At 40.4% G+C, this 22,239-nt stretch overlaps 1 protein-coding gene across 5 annotated transcripts in view; it reads left to right on the top strand.

Moving 5' to 3' along the window:
* SH2B2 (SH2B adaptor protein 2) overlaps positions 1-22,239 on the top strand; it is a 78,787-nt gene that overhangs the window by 1,788 nt on the left and 54,760 nt on the right. For 4 of the 5 annotated variants that reach the window (XM_087957628.1, XM_087957616.1, XM_026672401.2 and 1 more), the window contains exon 2: positions 9,876-10,024. The gene's annotated coding sequence lies outside the window, so the exon portion shown is untranslated. Of the gene's footprint in view, positions 1-9,875; positions 10,025-15,235; positions 15,609-22,239 lie in introns of all 5 variants that reach the window. The other variant, XM_087957604.1, reaches the window with a different exon arrangement.

Here is a 22,239-nt window from a genome sequence, read left to right as displayed (position 1 = left end):
TATGTGTGCACGCGCGTTTGTGTGTCTCCCTATGTGCTCTGCATGCAAACATCCTCCATGGAAGGTAGAAGTGGCTTTTTGCTGCAATCCTGAGTCTGTGCGCTGCACAGAGATTTCTTTTCCTCCCCTGAAAGGAATCATGAGTGTTGACTCTCTTAAAGGGGGGAGCGGGGAGAGCCATATTTAGGAATTCTGCTCATGGAGTAAATTTAGATGCTTTAAGAACTGAGTTAGATTCTGTTGATGGATTCCCAGATCTCTTGTCTTTTTTGGGACTGTGAGTTCTGTTTCCTGCCTCTTTAAGGCATGAAAAATGGCTGGGTTAACTTGGGACAGTCTCTCTCTCTCTCTCTCTCTCTCTCTCTCTCTCCCTCCCCCAAACTACCTGGCAGGGTTGTTGTAGGGGGAAAATAGAAGGAGGAAGGAACATTAGGTATCTATACTGCCTTGAGTTATTTATAAAAAATAATAGAAGTGTGATATTAATAGTCATTCCATGAGGGGAGATGGACAGTCTCTATGATATATGTATATTTCTACTCTAGGTAAAGGAGCTTATTGCTGTATGTAAAAAAAAAGAAAAGAAAACCGGGATTTTCCATCCTTTAAACATGGAGAGATGATGGATCAGCAATGGGAAGTGAAGAATGGGCAGGTTGCCCTCTCTCTTTCTGAATTATAGTAGCCTGGGGATTGCCTGGTGGGAAAAGAAATTGGACTTCAGGATCAATGTTTGTTGCAGATTGTGGATGACTCATTGATCGTCATTTGAGAAAATATTGACTCCTGTTGGCAAGCCGTTTGCCTTTTGTATTAGATTTAAAAGAAAGAAAAGGGCCAGATTTTGGAAAAGGCGTGTGTGTATTTTATTGATGTACTAGCTCAATACTCGTGCTATGAAACTATGTGGTTGGGCTTAGTTTTGGGGGAGGAAAATAAGGGGGGAAAAATTCTGCCTCTGCCTACCAGCATGCATCAGTATTCATCTGGCTAGAGTCCTGTCAGTGTGTGAGACAGTTGAGGGCTGTTTGGAAACTGAAACAGTATTTGCTGTGTGAGCAAGGAGCTTGGGCGTGGCTTAGCTCAACTTCTGTACTAAAGCTTGGTGCTATGAAACTGAAACTCCTCTCTGCTAGTGTTTTGCATTTGGAGCAGATTTCTTTTCAGATGGGGAGCGGGAATAGAACTCCTTAGCATCAGAGCGTGTTAATAATAATATAGGAAATACTAATGCTCTGATGGTCATTTTGAAAAATCCTTTCTTAGTGAGCACCTAGAAGCCAAAAGGAACATACTGCCAAATTTCAAGTTTGTAGGCTTTATGGTTCTGGAAATTTTGTGATGATGCATGAGTGGTATTTTGCTTTTATATATATAGAAGAAGAGTACAGTAATCCTCGAATTAAAGACCAAAACTGAGTCCAAATTTCAGTTGTTAATCAAGACAGCAGTTAAGTTATTTTTGCCCTATTTTATGAGCTTTCTTGCTACACTACAGTTGTTAAGTGAATCAGTTGTGATCATTAAGTGAATCTGACTTCCATTTGCCTTTGCTTGTTGGAAACTGGTTGGAAAGATTACAAATGGTGATCACATGACCCCAGGACCATGCAAGTATCATAAATACATGCCAGTTGCCTGAATTTTCATCATGTGACCATGGGGATGCTGCAACAGTTAAGTGTGAAAACTGGTCATAAGTTACTTTTTTCAATGTCTTTGTAACTTTGAACGGTCACTAAGTGAATGGTTGTAAGTTGAGGACTATCTATTATTACATGTCTGCGATGCCAAAACATTCTTCGAATGATTCATAGAATGGCAATAAACTCATGAAGTCACCTACATGGGAGTTAGATGGCTATATAAATGTGCTTGATAAATCAAACAATTACATTATATAAAACTAGTTCTGCTGTGAAACTAAAACTGGTTGCTGCTGTGAAACTGAAACTGAAATTTCCAATCCCTAGAATAGATCCTCATACAAGCATTGGTACTATAATGCAGATGAGGTGTAAATCCCCTTTTCTACCATCTACTTGTATGATGGTAGAATCATAAATGTAGAATACAAATAATTATGAATCTGCTTGTATTCTACATTTATGATTTTTACAAAACAACTCCAGGCAGCGAACATATCCAACACACCTTCCTCCACTTATTTTCCCCACAACAGCAAAACCTGTGAGGTGGGGCCAAAGTCACACAGCTGGTTTCCATGGCTAAAGTGGAACTTGAATTCACAGTCTCCCACTTTTTAGCCTGGTGCCTTAACCTCTAGACCACGGGTATCAAACTCTCGACATCTAATTGTTGTCATGACGTATTGTGACTTCCCCCATTTACTAAACCGGGTTGGGCGTGGCCAGCACATGATGTATCCGGCCACGGGCCACGAGTTTGACACCCCTGGCTCTTTCCAGATGTTTAAGAAATCTGCTCATTTTATATCACTTCCCCACCATTGATGGAAGCAGACTTCTATTTCCTACTTGATAGAGCTTTCCATTAAATTAATATTAGACAGGCCTAATGATTTGGCAGTGCCAGCAGAGATAGTTAAGTGGTCTAGAATTTTAGATTACATTGGGGAACATTCAGAAGAAAGAAAAAAAAACATAACAGAAGAAACAAACATAACACTCATATTCCTCAACTAACTAGATCTCCTCATGACTGCCTGAATACAAGGATCTTAAATTCTATGTGCCTCTGTGTCAGGATTCTTCTGATATTCATTTTAATTTTGTTACTCACCTGAGATACCCCCCCTTCCACGAACCTAGGAGAGGATGGGTAATTCTCTTTCACTCCCTAATCTATGCTTTTTGGGAAGGATGACTGTAATGGTGTCAGAATCTGATCACTATATGAGGATTTTAATCTGGAATCTTTAATCCCGAATTTTAGCCTGACATCTTAATTACTTGTTTTGGTCCAAAATCTGTTCAAGTATAACTGACATGAAATCTATGTTGGTTCAATAGAAGTTGAGTTGCTGGTTTGATCTTCTAGGGATGTAGTTTTACCAAGAGACCATTTTCATAGGCAATTTGAAGTCAACAACCAGGGGTGGACATAATGGAATAGCTGCTAATGATCTAGATTAGTTTTAGAAGGTTAGTTGTTTTGCCTTCCTGGTGCTACTGCTTAGTTTCTGGACTAGGCAATCACAGTTCTAAGTAAGAAAACATTACAACTTTATTTAACATTTTACTTCTGAATATTTGTATAGATTGAGTCTGGAGGGTGTGGGGCAAGTGCATTGGGGACCAATAGAGATGGAGGGAGGGGGTTGTAATCAATAAAACAGCAATTTTCCAGCTGTTAAATTTTAGTTAAGAAAAAAAAAATCCTACAACCTTTGAACAAGAGATAAATCTCTAGTGATAAAAACAATGGCTGTGTCTGAATGAAGTTTCTCCCTTTCTGTAATATCTCATGAAATTCTATCAAATAGAACCCTAAGCTTTTGTTAGAACACAGTACGGGTAGTCCTTGATTTATGACCACAATTGAGCCCCCAATTTCTGTTCGTTAAGTGAGACATTTGTTAAGCGAGTTTTGTCCCATTTTACAACCTTTCTTGGCGCAATTGTTAAGTAATCACTGCGGTTGATAAATTAGAAACCCGGTTGTTAAGTGAATCAGGCTCCCCCTCCCCATTGACTTTGCTTGTCAAAAGGTGATCACATGATCTTACGACACAGCAATGGTCATAAGTATGAACCAATTGCTAAGCATCTGAATTTTGATCACACGATCATGGGGATGCTACAAAGGTTGTACCTGTGAAAAACTGTCCTAAGTCACCTTGTTCAGTGCTGTTCTAACTTTGAACCGTCACTAAATGAACTGTTATAATTTGAGGACTACCTGTATGAATATTCCTGCATCAAGGCCTATGCATGTTTAGCTCTGTGCAGTAGGACAGGCAGTCAGAGACCCCTTATCACAGGGGTCTCCAATCTTGGCAACTTTAAGTCTGGCGGACTTCAACTCCCAGAATTCCTCAGCAAAGTTGGCGAATGCTGGGAGTTGAAGTCTGCCAGGTTTAAAGTTGCCAAGATTGGAAACCCCTGCCTTATTACATTTCAGTGATAAATATGGTGCTATCATGTACGTCATTTACAGCAAGTAGCAAACTTCACAGCCTGGGCACATCAAAAGTTTTCCAGGGCTTTTCTTTTCTTTTCCTTAAGAATCGGGCACCTCCATCAATCTTTCATACAGGGAAAATGTCAGATTGGGAACAAAGACTAAAATACTAGGATCCAATTAAAATTTAATAAAAGATTCTAGAAGTCGGAAATCAGAAACGGTCAATTTCATTTTTATAAACAAAATCAAACAGAAAATAGTATTAGTTTTCTCATCAGCAACTTTGTTGAAAATATTATTTATTTTATTTATTGAATTTATATGCCATTTATTACAGAGCAATTCCCTGGGACTTCCTCTTTACCTTCTACCAGCTGTTTAAAGACAAGACAGTTGCACCTCACAAGATTTTTAGGAGAGTAACTAGCTTCCAAGGAAGGAAATAAAAATTAGTCTTGAACAATCTGATCAGACAGCTTCTAGGACACATATGCATATCACTTGACAGTAGGACAAAATTTTAGCATGTTTAAAAGAGCATTTAAGCACCTCCTTTAAAATAATTAAAGGTTTGGTAAAATAATTAAAGCTAAACTAACTAGTTTTATAAAACAATTAAAACTATTTCAGAAACTGCTTCATGCTATCTCTACAAATGCAGATTACTTCTGCGGACATCAACATTGCCCTAGGTTGTAATTCAGAATGGGTTATTAATTTAGTTATTTATTAACAGAGTTGGAAGAGACCTTGTAGGTCATCTAGTCCAACCCCCTGCCCAAGCAGGAGACCCTACTTACATCATTTCTGACAAATGGCAGTCCAATCTCTTCTTGAAAGCTTCCAGTGATGAAGCTCCCACAACCTCCGAGGGCAAGCTGTTCCATTGGTTGATTGTTCTCACTGTCAGAAAGTTTCTCCTTATTTCCAGGTTGAATCTCTCCTTGATCAGTTTCCATCCATTATTTCTTGTCTGGCCTTCGGGTGATTTAGAAAATAGCTTGACCCCTTCCTCTCTGTGGCAGCCCCTCAAATATTGGAACACTGCTATCATGTCTCCCCTGGTCCATTCATTCAGAGGTCACATCTTTTGTTAAGCTATATATGGCCAAGGTCTTCTGAAATTCATTGGGTGCTGCAGAATGGTCTTTCTTGAGCTCGTGGTTCTTAAAGTAGTTGGTGATCCAGATTACACTGGAGACACTAATGGCAATTGTTTGATAGAAATGGATTTATTTTTCTGTGTGAACCCAGATAACAATGTTTTTTGGAGTCCCATGAAGATACTGGCAACAACTAGTAGCAAAAAGTGACCTCTTCTGTGGGAGACCACTCCTTAATGTGTGAAAAAAAAATCCTGTCCTTCGAATTACAGATGATTTGCTTATTACACTAAGCCCATGATGGTGAACCTATGGCACGTGTGCCACAGGTAGCACGCAGAGCCATTTTTGCCGGCACGTGAGCTGCAGGCAAACTTACCTCACTGGGCATGCACGCGCCTCACAGCTGATTTTTGGGCGGTTTGAGGCCTTTTTCAGCCTCCCAAAGGCTTGAGGAAGGCTTCTGCAGGCTTCTGCAAGCTTTGCAGGCCGAAAACTAGCCCTGTTTCATCACTTCTGGTATTTTCGGAAAAACAGGAATTGACAAAACGGGGCTAGTTTTCAGCCTGCAGAAGCCTTCCTTAAGCCTTTGGGAGACCGAAAAAGGCCTCAAACCAGCCAAAAATCAGCTGTGAGGCACAGTGCAGGAAAGGGGGTGGTGGGGGTGGGTGGATGGCGATTATGCACGCATGCGTAGGGGGCATGTGGGGGCACGCATTGCCTTTGGGTGCTGGCACGCAAATGTGAGCATGCAAGTGCGCGCACAATTTTTGGCACAGGAGCCCAAAAAGGTTAGCCACCACTGCACTAAGCCATAATGTGATTTATTCAGTCTTAGTATGATATGTGAATCCTTCCCATTAAAGCTTACTAGTATGTGTAAACCAGGCCTCTGTAGCTTATTCAATAAATCATGGTTTAAAAACATCTGCCATAAAATTTCATTTGGATGTAACTTTTTATACCTCGTCAGCATTTTAAAAATTGACCCTGTAACAGATGTGGCCCAGCCCCAAACAGTGACACTTGTGCCCCTGGATTTCAGCAACACAATACTGGAGAATCTAGGGAGCTGCAAAAATGAATCTGGGAGAATGCATGCAAACCACCCACATGCATTTTTATCCATTCTAAATGTCATATTAAATCCTTTAATCTTGAACAGCCTTCAGTGGGACCCAGAGCCCCACTTTGATTGACGTGCTGAGGGCTGAAGTGAACTGTGCAAAAACTGAAGTATGCGTGTAATTAAAATTAAATGCCAGGGACTTATATACACTTCATAATTTTCCCCTGCCAGCTCATTAAGCAATACCTCAAAGTGACAACATCTGGAAGCTACTGGAAGGAGCAAAGATTTGCACCCCTGCTTTGAACAGTTAGAAAACAAAATCTTATTGGTTGCCTTGCAGTTCATAACAGGGACTAGGTAACACAAGGGGATAATGCTCAGAAACTACTGCAAGAACTTTCAAACAGAGGAGCAGGTGCTGGGGTTAAATCAGGGAATTGTTGCAATATGGAAATGCATGCTTTCTGAGATATTTCAAAGTCCTACAACACACTTTTGTAATTTGCTCTTTGGTATATTGCTGCTGATTAGTGCAACCTTGCTTCCTTTATGCTTAATGTAACTGAATTTCCTACATTAAGGTAGTGCCTCTGTAACATGATGCAATGGCAGGATTATGTTTGCCTAAGTGTTGCATAGATCCTTTCTTTTCTCCCTTGTGTTTCTGCCCACAGTGGGGACTGAGTAGGAGATACCAGACATGTTTTCTGCAGGGTGATAGTCTTATGTTGCTATGCTGCTAAATACTGGTTTTATTAGACTTTGACCGGAGTTCTACTCTTACCAGTCTTATTGTGGATTTAATTGGATCAACATCCATAGACACCTGTACATTGCCCTGGGTCTACAGCTGATTTGAATTTAAAAAAATGATCCTATAGGTAGATTTTCTAAAACAATAAGGTAGCAGAATTCCAATTTGAAGAATAGCCTAGTTCCTGAGAAAAACCCCTTGCAAGCTGTGTTGCAAAGCTGGTTTTGTGCAAAAAAGATGCATTTGGGAATGTGTTCCAATTTATCTCTGATGTGTTGCTGAGATATATCTAGTATTCTTCCTCCAGGGCTTTGTAAGGCTATCCCTTGAGTTAAGTCTGGAAGGCAAGAGGAAATGGGTTCAATCCCTCAAGCACTGGCAAAACTGAATTATAGGTAGTTCTTGATTTACAACAGTTCACTTAATGACTGTTCAAAGTTACAGTGGCACTGAAAAAAGTGACTTAGACCATTATTCACAGTTACAACCTTTGTAGCATCCCCAGACCAAGTGATCAAAATTCAGATGCTTGGCAACTGGTTCATATTTATGACCGTTGCTGTGTCCCAAAGTCATGTGATCCCTTTTTGCGACCTTTCAACAAGCAGTCAATGGGGAAGCCAGATTCACTTAACAACTAAGTTACTAACTTATCAACTTCAGTGATTCCCTTAATAACTGTTGCAAGAAAGGTCATAAAATGGAGCAAAACTCACTTAACAAATGTCTCACTTAACAACATAAATTTTGGGCTCAATTGTGGTCATAAGCCGAGGATTACCTGTACAGGCAATCCTCAATTTACAACTGGTCACTTAGCAACCATTCAAAGTTTGGATAGACCTCCCCATGGCTACTCACAACTTGCATTCAAAGTTACAACAGTTGCCCCCTATCCGCCCGGGTCAAATGATTGCAATTTGTGCACTCAGCAACAGGCCTGCATTTACAACTGTTTGCAGCATCCCATAAATCAGGTGTGATCATGATTTATGATTTTCTTTGCTAAAAAAGAAAATTCTTCTTTAAACTTTTGGTGTCCTGCAAAAAAAAAAACCAACAATACCCATTATGGGCAATGGATTCACTTAGTAACTACCACATTCACTTAATGTCAAAATTGTCATAAAGTCAGGCGCCGTCATGTGATCTCCTGCTTAATGACCAACATGACTTATGACTGTAATTCCAGACTCTATATTACAGTCATAAGGACTACCAGATAGTGATATATAGTTGATGTAAGGGAGTGGAACTTTAGAAGGTTTATAGACTTATCTTTTAAAAATATAACAGTGTTAACTGCCAGGAAGTAAAACACTCTTCTGTTCCTTTCTGTTGGTTGAATTGGATTGTCCATTCTGCATGGAATATTAATATAAGACCTGCACTCCTACCGAGGGCTTTGTTATGATTTGTTATGCTGAATCCAAGAGTTCTCCTGCTAGAACAGGGGTGTCAAGCTCAAGTCCTGCGGCTGGATCCAGCCCGTGAAGTGCTTAAATCTGGCCCACGGGGCCGCTCTGGAAACAGCGGAGGACCGGCCGATGGTGCCTCTGCCAGCAAAAATGGACTCCCAATCTCCCTTTTAGCCTGGGATGGCCTCCTATAACCCTCTGCCAGCGAAAACGGAGCTTGGGAGGGCCACGTGGAGCCCTCCAGATCTCTGTTTTCACTGGCAGAGGGTTGCAAGAGGCTGTCCCAGCCAAAAAGGGAGATCGGGAGCCCATTTTCTCTGGCAGAGGCACTTGGCCACCACAGGCAACCCCGATACAAGTGACATCAAACTGGCCACACCCACCCCGGCCATGCCCACCCCATCCTCCATGAGATCAAACACAACCCTGATGCCGCCTTCAATGAAATGGAGTTTGACACCCCTGTGTTAGAAGATAAATGTCATGCTTAATGCCTGCTTATTTGTAGTAATTGATTTTCAATCTATGGACTTTTAGCGTTTTGGTGAGCTGAAAGTGTAAAATCTGAGTGTTTATATCTTCCCTTTTCTCTAACAAAACATTTCTTCACAGCATTTATATCCAGAAAACCTATTTTCTGAGCAGCTCACTCTGATAAAATAAATAGCTATAGCATCAACATAAATAAACTAAAAAGCACTGGAAAGGGCAACAGCGGGATAAAATCAAAGACTTGAAAAGCCCAGGAGAACAAAAATGGGAAATGGTCTTTATTTTTAGCGTCGTTTGGTAATCTCACTGTAGCTTCTTTTGTATCAAATTTCACATTTCTAGGCCATGTGAAAGTCCATTAACAACATGGTCATCTATAAATAAATTTGCACACTCTTGTTTAGAAGTCAGATTGTGTTTGCATGGTCTAACAAGCTTGATGGTATGCGCTGGATGCAAATTTCCATATATATTTTTTTGCTGCTTTTTGTTTTTTTTCCCTTGCTAGAAGGGAAATTGGGGGCGGGAGGAAGAGGAGAACATTGTCTGGTTTGGGGACCATTGTTATTTATTATGTGGCTGGACCTATTCCTAATAGGGCAGCGGAGAAACAATCTGAGGCGGTTTTATTGCTTCTCTGGACAAATGTTTTCTAAACCTTGAATGACAGACGGACCCTTTAGCCAGTCTGGGCAGGAAGTCAAAACTTGATTTTAATGGGTAGATGGGGGAGTGAGCAGTTGAATGGGAAGTCATAATAATCGCATTAAGCAGTGGGGTGTTTTTGGTGTAAGAAGCTAGAATAAAAAAGCAGGAGCTTAATAACTGTCTTTAACGCAAATAAACATTTGACAGCCAGGCTAATGCCCTGTTTATGTTACCTTCTGTGAAATGTCTCTTAGGCATCTTTCTTCTTCTTCTTTTTAAAGCTATGTCTCAATAAGGAAATGAAGTGAGGATCCAGCATGGCATGGCCAGAGATAAATGTCGCTCGTATTTTTAATTCTGCTCAACCTGAAGTTCAAAGCATAAATGCTTGGAAATCAAACCTGCTGTAGTAAGGCTGCTGACCATCCAAGTAAGTGGCTATTAATAAAGATCACTTCGCATGCTAGGTGTTTTTTACAACATAAGCTGAGACCCAGCACAAATTGGGAAGCTGGGCTGTACTTGGGCCCTAACTTCACACAAGTTAGGAAGGTTGAAGTAATGTGGTTTGGGCTGAGTGGTTGTATAGACTGCCATTGTGGCTGGCAGGTTGTGGTTTATTCATTTAATGTGTTGCCGTGATGCTTTCCAAGTAATCCTTTCAAAGCTGATTACAAAATGAAAATAAAGTACAACAATGGCATTAAAATAAATGTCAAACGATGAATGTACTATAAACACCCATGAATTAGAAGGGGAAGAGAAAGGAGAGGGAAAAGACGCATAATATTAACAAGAGAACAGACATGGTTAAATTGCTGAATTGTAGGAGGAATCCCACAGTTGTACAAACAGGCACTTTATGGATACTAGAAAAAAGAGAATTCCAGAGAATATACAGGATAATAGAGAATATGTCTCTACATTTGATGCAATTTGGATACAGGTAGTCCTTGGCTTACAATAGTTCATTTAGTGATTGTTCAAAGTTACAACGCTACTGGAAAAAGTGATTTATGACTGTTATTCACACTTACAAGCCAGATTCACTTAACAACAATGTTACTAACTTAACAACTGCCATGATTCACTTAAAAACGATGACAAGAAATGTTATAAAATGGAACAAACTTCACTTAACTGTCTCACCTAGCAACAGAATTTTGCACTCAATTGTGGTTGTAAGTCAAAGACTACCTGTATTAAGTATGGCAGGTGTAGACAGATTTTTTTATACTCAAGCTTTGATTTTTTTGGCCACCCACCATCTGTTGGGGGCATGTGCCTAGTTACCCTTCAAATGACAGAGAAGAATTTCCTGTCTGCGGTTGAAACTTAAAACACTGCTTGTCTGTTAAAATCCTAAACACAACATACAAGAAATTACCCCCTCTTTTTGGGAGATGGGATTTTCAAAGCAATGAAATGTATGTTTTAAGCCATGCATTTTGCCTTTTAATCCTCTTATTTATTCTAATTCCCTATCCCCCACCCAGAATCTGCCATATCTAAAGGTGCTCAGGAGGCTAAAAAGGAGGTGCTGGACAGGAGAAAGCAGATGATAAGTTTGCCCAAATCTGCTTTACGATTTATATTCTAAACAAGTTCAAATGATGTGGCTTGTTAAACAATTATGGCTTTTTAAAATGTCTGGGCCTACCACATCTGATAAAATTTGGATAAAATTTTGTTTCCACTAGATGGAAACAAAGTGAACCACAGAAATCTTTCCTGTCTTCCCATGATTATCTATTTTTTTTGCAGCTCCAAATCTGTTGGCATTCACAATATACATTATAACTCCAGCCATGCAAAAATCCTTAATTTTATCTCTAGTACAGTATTTTCAACTTCTGACCACTTCCCTTTTCATCCATTTTGTCCGATTTCTACATTAACGTACAGTTTTAAGAATATGCATGGAAATTTATTTTTTTTATAAAAATGTCTACATAGGACTTTCTAAATAGTGACAGTTTGATGAATAGTGGCTCAGAACATGTTTTATTTCTGGTACATCTGCATGGAAAAGGAATTAATTGAAAAGTGTGATTGATTTGATTGTTTATAAAGAAAGGCAGAAGAATTTGGGCTAATGAGAAAATCTGAATGTGAAATTTGGCAGTGTTCAGAGTGGATCCTGGGCAAAATAGACATTAAAAAAACCCAGAAAATGGTAAAAGAAACTACAATGTATTACACACCGCAGGTATTAGTAAGGAATCAGAGATTGAGGTGCTCAAAGTTTGCAAGAGAGTTGCTTCTGTCTTCTGTTTTAACCAGGCCAAAAGCATAGTCCTTCAAAGATTGGATGATATTGAATATAGGTAGTCTTCACTTTGTGACCAATTAGAACTTGCAAGTGGATCGTTGAACTTTATAGTTGCTAAGTGGAAAATCACATGAACACGATGGTACAGGTAGTCCTTGACTTATGGCCACAATTGAGCCCCAAATTTCTGTTGTTAAGTGAGACATTTGTTAAGTGAGTTTTGCACCACTCTCTTGCAACAGTTGCTAAGTGAATCACTGCAGGTGTTAAATTAGTCACAGAATTGTTAAGTGAATCTGGCTTCCCCATTGACTTTGCTTGTCAGAAGGTTGCAAAATTTGATCACATGACCCCGGGACACTGCAGATGTCATAAATATGAGTCAGTTGCCAGGTACCTGAATTTTGATCCCTTGACTCTGGGGATGCTGCAAAGGTCATAAGTGTGAAAAATGGTCATAAGTCACTTTGAATGGTCACTAAATGAACTGTTGTAAGTCAAGGACTACCTGAGCCATGGTAGCGCAGTGCAGAGGTGGTATTCAGGAGGTTCTGACCAGTTCTGGAGAACTGGTAGTGGAAATTTTGAGTAGCTTGGAGAACCAGCAAATGCCACCTCTGACTGGAGATTTTACACTATCCTTCCCCTGCCACACCCACCAAGCCATGCCCACAGAACCGGTAGTAAAAAAATTCGAATCCCACCACTGGCACAGTGGTTAGAATGCAGTACTGCAGGCTATTTCTGCCGTCTGCCTGCAATTTGGCAGTTCGAATCTCACCAGGCTCAAGGTTGACTCAGCCTTCCATCCTTCCGAGGTCAATAAAATGAGGACCCAGATTGTTGGGGGCAAGATGCCGACTCTGTAAACCACTTAGAGAGGGCTGTAAAGCACTGTGAAGCGGTATATAAGTGCTATTGCTATAGTGTCTCCTGCTTGAGCAGGGGGTTGGAGCAGAAGAGGTCCCTTCCAACTCTATTCTGATTGATTGGTTTGCTTACAACATCACTTCCCATTTGGTCATTAAGCAAATCAGGTCATTAAGCAAGACATCATGTGTCCACAACTTAACAATTTTACTGCTGGCTTCTCTATTTTCTCTGCTAGTCAGAAGTCAATTATGAAGTGCCCAGATGGTGATTCCATGACCATCAAACACTGAGATGGCTGTAAATATGAGCATTGGCCATACAAATGTTTTTTTTTACATCATTATAAATTTGAATGGCCATTAAATGAGGCTGTCAATAAATGAGGACTATCATATGGCCTTTGGTGCCATCTCATGAAACAGCGGAGTGTAGTGAAAAGCACTTGGCAATCTGTAAACTGTCTACACATTATTTTTATTTTATTTTATTTTAGAGGCAGGCTCAATGTGCTTCCCCTAACATTACTACTTTAAGTAAACCCCACTAACAAAGTGCTTCTGCTCATGGGACTTTGTGAAAATAAAAATGATACAAGCATTGTTTTGTTACGTATTTTATAGGGAAAGTTGCACAAAGATTACCTTCTATCTTTGCTGCAACATCTCCTATATAATTTAATCATATACAATATCACCACCAACCCAGGACTCAAATCTTGGGTGGCTGCAGTGAAAACATGGCAGCCATTCATACAAATGTGACAAATTTGCCAATCTGGGTTCGTTTAATTTTATCGTTCTGGTTTGATTTTCTTTCTTACGTTGATCCTTGATCGTAGTAGTAAATTAGATTTGGTGGTTAAACTATAATGAGAGTAGAACAACTGTAGGAAGAGATGGTGTGAGTCCTAGAAAAGAATGTTGGAAAATTGATTCCTCTCTTAACAAAATGAGCAGAAAGTGGACGTGAAAGAGGAGGAGGATGTGGAAGCTGCTTGGAATGGAGAAGAATGCATTGTGTTACAGAGCCCACAGAAATGTTTGGAATAGTGATAGTAGGAGGCATGCAAATTTGTGCCTCGTCTAATGATGAAATGAATAAACTGTACATCGAAGAATAATTGGCTGAAAAATGTGTGTATGAAAAAACAGATTGGCAAACAATGTAGTCAAAGAATAAGGCATAATTAAGATTAAAAGATAGAAAACAGAGAGTGATTTTCATAGCAGCAAGAGATAATTTGGGAAATCTGTTGCAGAGCAAATGGAATGAAAATAATGAAATTATTTGGGATGAAGCCTAAATAAGAGAATGCTGGGAGATCTTCAAGCGGCCAAGGTTGAGAAACATTGGACTATATTATTCCATTGAATGTTTAGTTATTTTAATGCTCTTTTTAGTATTATGATGAATGTTCTCCCCTCCGGTTTACCTTCATATAAATTGTTCCTACCCTCCTTCCATCTATATAGGCTTTATTTTATTTTATTGTCCTTTTTCTCTGAAGATTTTATACCTTCTCATGTGCGCAGTAATGTTAGGCATCATCTTGATGTTAAAAAGAAGGCATCAGAGAGAACAGTTTATTCCAAATGCTAGTTTAAATCAAACCAATGTAAATAGTTCTTCACATACGACCACAATTTAGCCCAACATTCCCAACATTCCCAACATTGCTAAGCAAGACAGTTGTTAAGTGAGTTTTGCCTCATTTTACAACCTTTCTTGCCACACTTAAGTGAATCACTGCAGTTGCTAAGCTAGTAACATGGTTGTTAAGTGAATTGGTTTCCCCCATTGACTTTGATGGGTAATTTTGTGACAGAAGATCATCATCCATTTAGGAGGCCACACTGAGAAGTATTACAGCAAAAGTTCTGCCCATCTTCTTAATATGTGAAATGATTCTTGATTGTAACTTGAAACACACAAGGATTTCATGGTTTGGCAGAGATAGCCTAGAACAGGGGTGTCAAACTCAAGGCCCAGGGGCCAGAGCTGACCTGCTGGGTGCTTAGATCTGGCCTGCAGGGCTGCCCTAGAAACAGCAAAGGATGCCCGTGGTGCTTCTGCCAGCGAAAACTGAGCTCGTGAGGGCTGTGTGCGGATGCAATTTTCACTAGCAGAAGGCGGCAGGAGGCCATCGCAGCTGAAAATGGAGCTCTGGAGCCCGTTTTCACTGGCAGAGCACTTGGGCCACCACAGACACCCCCGACACAAGTGACATCAAGCTGGCCACACCCACCCCTAGGTCGAACACAACCCTGATGCTGCCCTCAATGAAATCGAGTTTGATACCCCTGGTCTAGAAGCAGGTCGGAGGTTGTAGTGGAAAAAAGGCAGATGTTGCAAATGACTTTGAAAAATGATGTAACCACCCTTAATTCAACCAAAATGGCTACTCAGAAAGGCACTATTTGCTCATATTCTTTTTGCCCAATTCTTCACCTCCCGTCTCTGTTTTCTTCTCTTTGTTAAGTTGTTTTTCTTCCTTAGCTTGGCAAGCAGGTGACTGAATAAAGGAATATACAACCACTGGATATCTCCACACAAAGCAAAATTGCAATACTGAAAGGCTATTTCAATATGAAGCAAAAATTAAGAACACGGGCGCATAAGCTCAAACTGACAAGAGGGAAGTTCAAAAGAAAAAGTTAGACTGTTTTTCCCACAGAAAAGGTAGTGGGAGCTTCAAACCAACTTCCAGCAAAAGTAACAGATCTAACAGATAATCAGAGTTCGAAGGGACCTTGTAGGTCATCTAGTCCAACCCCCTGCCCAAGCGGGAGACCCTATACCATTTCTGACAAATGACAGTCCAATATCTTCTTGAAAGTCTCAAGTGATGAAACTCACACAACTTCCAAGGGCAAGCTGTTCCATTGGTTTTTTGTTCCCACTGTCAGAAAGTTTCTCCTTATTTCCAGGTTAAATCTCTCCTTGTTCAGTTTCCATCCATTATTCCTTGTCTGGCCTACAGGCTCTTTAGAAAATAGCTTGACCCCTTCCTTTCTATGGTAGCCCCTTAAATATTGGAAGACCGCTATCATGTCTCCTCTGGTCCTTCTCTTTACTAGACTAGCCAAGCCCAGTTCCTGCAACCATTCGTTGTATGTTTTAGCCTCCAGTCCCCTAATCATCCTGGTTGCTCTTCTCTGTACTTTTTCTAGAGTCTCAACATCTTTTTTATAATGTGGTGAACAAAACTGGATGCAGTACTCTAGGTGTGGTCTTACTAAGGCTTTATTAGAGTGGTTCACTTCCCTTGATTTTGATTATATCCCTCTGTTAATACAATTTAGGATTGCATTAGCTTTTTTGGCTGCTGCTGCACACTGCTGGCTCATATTTAGCTGGTTGTCCACTAAGACTCCAAGATCCCTCTCACAATTACTGCTATTGAGCCTGGTTTCACCCAGTCTATATGTGTACTTTTGGTTCTTCTTGCCTAAGTGTAGAATTTTACTTTTCTCTACATTGACCCCCAGTAGAGATCAATCATCAGTAACTGAGTTTAAACATGCTTGAGGTAAACAGATATCCATCACCCGACAAAAATTAAAAGTAAAATAAAAATGAATAGAATATAAAAATAATAAATAAATATAATAAATAAAAAGAAACCAAACAACAAACTCAAAGGACAGACTTGATGGACTACCAGGGTTCTTTTTTCTGCCATCTGTTTTCTATATTTCTATTTATTTTAGAGAAAAGGCAAAGAAAGAGAAGGACACGGTGATGTTTGGCATCAATATTTGATTGAAAAAAGATTTACTTCCTCTCTCACTATGGTACAGGTCTGAGTCATCTGTCAAAATTAGCGGATTTTGATCAGACCACAGAAAAACTATTTTTTTCCATGGTACACCACAGGTTTTACCAAAATAGCTTTGGAAACATTGAGAGTGGATGGGTTTTTTAAATGGACGAAGACATAATGCTGTATGTTTCTCAAATATATGTGCTTAAAAACTTGTACTTGCTGAGAATCGTTCTTTCTAGATTCTGAGAGCCAGGATCTTGATTGTTAAATGCATTGGGAATACATTCTGATGTCTTACATAGTGCAAAATTACAGGCATAGGTTCAAATTCGAGGCCTTGATTTTTCATCGATGGCTTTTTACTTTTGATTTTTCCAGGTAAATTTTCACCTGGAGCAAGGCATCCAAGAAGACCCTCAATATTATGGTTATTAAATTTTTAGGTAGTTCTGGGGTCTGATAGAGCAAAAAAAGAAAATATTGATGATTACTGTATGTGCCATCGAGTCATTTTTGACTTCTTGTAAAAACTTCTTTGTAACCACACAGAACAAAATAAAAAGCAAATATTGATGATACAGATTGAGAAAAAGCTACTGAGCGTAACCTCTGGGATTCATAGATTGAAGTTTAATAGGAAGTCTGCCACCCTGCGGGGTTTTGCCCTTGCCTGTTTCCTTTGGTTAGCACTATTGAAGGGGAAGTACAGGTAGTCCTTGTCTTACGACTGTAATTGAGTTCACAGTTACGGTTATTAATCATTAAGCGGGATATCACATTACCATAATTTTACTACTTATTTTGCGGTGGTCATTAAGCAGATTTTACAGTAATTAAGCATATCTATTGTTTGGTATAGGCATGTTTTACTGGAAATTGGAAGTAAAGAACGTCATAAATCACAGTCACATGTGACTGTGGGATGCTGCAAATGGCCGTAAGTTCAGGCCAGTCACCAAGTGCCCAAAATGCAGTCACATGTAGTCTGTCATAACTTCAGACCAGGATTGTAAGTAAGTGTTTTGGGGTCTACCATAGTTTCAAACGTTCACAAGTTTAGGACAAGAGACTGGACCACCTATAATTGAAGCCACTTCTTAGCCTAAGCAAGTATATAACATACGTTATGGTATAACCTATACCATTTTGGACAAATAGCTGTCCAGTCTCTTCTTTAAAACTTCTAGGGATGGAGCATCCACAACTTCTAGAGCAGGGGTGTCCAACCTTGGTAACCTTAAGCCTGGAGGACTTCAACTCCCAGAATTCCCCAGCCAGCAAAGCTGGGAGTTGAAGTCCCCCAGGCTTAACGTTACCAAGGTTGGACACCCCTGTTCTAGAGGCTAGCCGTTCCACTGATTAATTGTTCTCAATATCAGAAAATTTCTCCTTATTTCTAGGTTGGTTCTCTCTTTAATGATCTTCCACCTGTTACTTCTCCTGCCCTCAGGTGTCTTGGAGAATACGCCGACCCCCTCCTCTCTGTGACAGCCCCTCAAGTAGTAGAAGACAGCTATCATATCACCCTTAGTCCTTTTCTTTGTTAGATTAGACCAGGGGTGTCAAACTCAAGGCCCACGGACCTGATCCGGGCCATGGGGTGCTTAAATCTGGACCACAGGGCTGGCCTGGAAATATGAAAGGACCGGCCCGCGGTGCCTCTGGTGGCTAAAATGGGCTTCATGTGGCCCCCGCACCTCGTTTTCATCCTCTATGGCCTCCTGCAGCATTCTGCGAGCCAAAAATGGGCCAAAAACGAGCCTGAAAACAGGCTGAAAAACAGTGCCGAAAACGGGCCAAAAAGGCCCGAAAATGGGCCAAAAAGCAACCTGGAAAGGGGCCCAAAAACGGCCAGCAGAGCGCTGCAGGAGGCCATGGAAGGTGAAAGCGAGGCACGGGGGGGCCACACACGGACACCCCGTGCCCTGTTTTGACCGACAGGTTGCTGCAAGAGGCATCCGTCCTCCCCCTGCCCCCAGCCTGTGAAGAAGAACTACAATGCTGATCCAGCCCTCAAAGAAATCCAGTTTGACACCCCTGGATTAGATATTCCCAATTCCCTCAATTGTTCATCATACGGTTTAGCTTCCAGATCTCTTATCATCTTTGTTGCTTTTCTCTGCGCTTATTATACATACATATATACATGATGCATACATACACATGCACATACATGTACTGTGCTCTCCCTCCCACTCCGTCGTTTGTGTGTGTGTGTGTAAATAATCCCAGAACTGAATAGACCTATTCTTGAGGAGAATTGTTGTTCTTGAGACATCAATATATACCATATTTTATTCTGACCTTTGCATGGACCACATAGTACTTCCTCTAAATACTCTTAAGATGATAATAACAAACTGCAACCTTTGTTGAACTGTTTCTCCACTCTTCTAAAGATGATTACAGGATTATTTTCTGTCACCCGCACATTCGTGGAAATGTCATAGATGGAACAAGAGTAAAATAATGCGGTTTTGGAAAGGATGGTGTTTCTAGTAGGTTTAATAGTTTTTAAATGTTTCCTCCTTTTTTCTCCTGTCTTTGGATTCTGATCCTCAATTGGAAAAAAAACAACACTTCGATTGACTAAGACAACCTGTATGTACTAAGAAGGTTGCACTAAATATCTCTTGCCAGTCTAGCACTGACTAGCACTGTTGATGATACCTAGTTTGGGTATCAAAATGTCTGCAAGAAAACAACCAAGCTCAGAGAGCACAAAGGATCCATAATTTCAACCCTGAGCTACAATGTCTATGGAGATTCTCAGTCACACAGGTCATGGTTGTCTCAAAGATGCTTTGTCAAAAGGCAACTGGATTATGTTTTTCCCTTATGGTGAGGGGATGGAAGGATTAGTTCTGACAGGTTTCGGATAGGTCAGAACTAATTCTTCCATCTCCCCTCACCATCCATCCAGAACTAATGTAGCTTCTTGGATGAGAAGCGAAATGTCTTATTTTTCCTCAAGGGAAAAACGTAGTCCAGTTGTCTTTTGAACAAGCACCTTTGAGACAACCTGACCTACAAATATTCTCCTTTATTGCTCTTGCTAGTCTGGACCATAAAGCGGTGAATTGGGGTTCCTTTTCCCTTTGAGTTGCCCACATAGAAGCAGAAGCTTAAACTGGAATGGGATTTAGCCAGTGGTAGCAGAATTCTGCTCATTTAAATGTCCAAACTATCCCTGAAGCACCAAAGACTTTAGCCCTGAATTTTTTGCAACATTTGTACTCAACAGAATGACATAGAGATAAAGCTAAGCTTTCAGCTAGTCCTTGCGTTCTGACTTTTATTGAAATGGGTAGTCAACATAGGTCTTGGTGTGTATTTGAGTAACTGCTGGAAAAAGCAACAAAATTCACACTAGAGTTTTCTCTCTGTTTCTTACTGACACTGCTTTGCACTGGATTGTGAGCCAATCTTCTTGTGGTGCCATTTGGTGCTGCCTTGTACCTCTCTGCTGTTTAATAGTTGAAACTCTTGTGAAATTCTCTGAACGCTGAGTTGTAAACTGGCAGGCTCTGAGTCTCAACAATTCCCTTTTATTGGCTTTAAAAAGAAAAAGAAACAAAAGAAACAAAGCCTTGACTTTTTTGTGACTGAAAAGCAAGCCAATTGTGACTCTTCATTGAAGCTCTAGCTTATCCATTTCTCTATTTTTATGTAAAACTGAAATCTTTTTCCTTTGGGGGAAGAGATTATGTTGTTATCTCTTCTTCTCAATTAAATGCTATTCTTAAAAATTGAAAAACCTTTTTCCTGGCAATTCTTGCTTCTCATGAAGTGGCTGTCTTTTTAATTTTCCTAGCCAAAAATGGGCTGCTGATTAGGATTCATGTTTATTTGGACCAGGGGCGTCTCACAAATTATCTGTGATCTGTCTTTCCTCTAAAGATGGAGTTGGATGGCGTATCCCACTATAATCTGTTGTGATTGTTTTGCAGGCTGTCTGGAGTGTATTAAAGAACTAGAGCTTGATGGAAGAATACCAATATGCAAATGTGGGTCTTGCATTATTCTCATATTTTTAATAAAATGTACAACATCATTTGTTGCTTCGATCAATTAAAAAACTCTATGTGCTCATTTCCCCTTTGAAATAATTTTTTTCATCCATCTCCCAGGCATGCAGATTTTGACTCATCTTTTGTGAATTTGCCGTTCAAACACAAAATAAATCATAACTGCCTCAACTGAATTCTAGTACTTATGGTTCTTGACTGGAATAAAAATACATGGGGAAAATCTCAGAAGCTGAGTCAGCAAAAATTCTAATTGGCAATAGAGCGAGTCCTCAACTTACAACCGGTTGCTAACAACTGTTTGAGGTTACGGTGGACCCACACAAACTTTACTTATGACCTGGTTCTAAGTTCTGACAGCTGGGTATTTTGGGTGCTCAGAAGCCGGCCTGCATTTGCTGCTGTTTGCAAGGTCTCATAGTTATGTGACCATGAATGTATAATTTTTTGCCCAAAACAGGTGTTTACTTCTGATTTGGAGGTGGGGAAATGCCCCATCATGAACAATGGGTATGCTTAAGGATTGCCATGTTTCCTTAATGGTGACCTATTGAATCAGGACGCCATGGAGTGATCTGCTTTACAACGTAACAACTTACGACTGAAAAAGACAGGTTCTCCCATGAGCTGTTCAGAGCATCCAGTAGTGGGAGGTGCTTCAGTCTCTACATGTCTAGGCTGGGCTTAATTTGTGGAACGCTCCTCCTCCTCCATGGGACTCCTCCCCAGCGTTCCCCAGTTTTTGGCTCAGCCTCGTGAGGGATAGGCAGTGCTTTTTTATTACTCCTTGGCCGAAACAGGAGAATTTCTCTTTTCAGGTTTGAAGACAGTCAATTTGTCTTTCAGGTTCTCTCAACAAATTGCTTAACGATCTACCCATGCTGCCTTTTCCATCTGGCCATCGGTGATTGCTATATCGGGAAGCGCTTCTTGCGCCCTGAAGCGGAGGGAGGCTTTGGCTTCGTTCCGCGCCCCCCCAACCGCTAGCATTGCCCTTGCCATAGCGATAGCCGTGCCGTTTTAACAAACAAACGGCGTGGTTTTGTTTCTCTCTCTCGCAACCGAGTTGTATCACTGTTCCCCCCCCCCAGAACGCCACCTTGGGGTGTAGGGCTTAAACGCCTGGTTATTTTCACCCCTCCCAGCCATTTAGTACTAAGGGAAAGCTGTCTGGAGCTAATCCCTTCTCACGGCAGGAGATAGCTGCTGGCGCGCGTGCCAAAAATAACGGCCGGTCGCCATTTTGTTGTAGGTGGACCGCGTGGCTGCGCTGAGTGCGAATCTTCTGTAGACCGCGTGAGGTGGTTTCTTATTCCTGATCAGAGGGTCTTTATTCAAAAACCCCAAGGAATTATTGCAACCTCGTTTTAAACCATATTCGAGGCCATCTGTTATTCTTGTTGTTGGCTTAACCCTCACAGTTCTCCCTAACCAGCGGCACAACAGCGAGCACCTAGGCCAGTGTCCGCCTGTGCAGGGAAGCTGTTGAAGGCCTGTGATTAATACTTTGGCCTATTAGGCGTTCTCAATTTGGCTGATTGGGATATCCAATTAAATTAGCTGTTATATTGATATATATTTACATACATATATACACTAATAATAATATTTATAATAATAAGAATAATAATAACAACAATATAATAATAATAGTAATATAATAACAATAAATTTATTGTTATTGAAATACAACTTATATTAGAAAC

Source organism: Notechis scutatus, chromosome 1 (assembly GCF_049901735.1).
Source record: "Notechis scutatus isolate UNSWTSFEM ecotype Mainland chromosome 1, rNotScu1.2, whole genome shotgun sequence".
Taxonomy (NCBI): domain Eukaryota; kingdom Metazoa; phylum Chordata; class Lepidosauria; order Squamata; family Elapidae; genus Notechis; species Notechis scutatus.
Note: the sequence above shows the minus strand (reverse complement) of the source record. Positions and strands in the feature narration are given on the sequence as shown.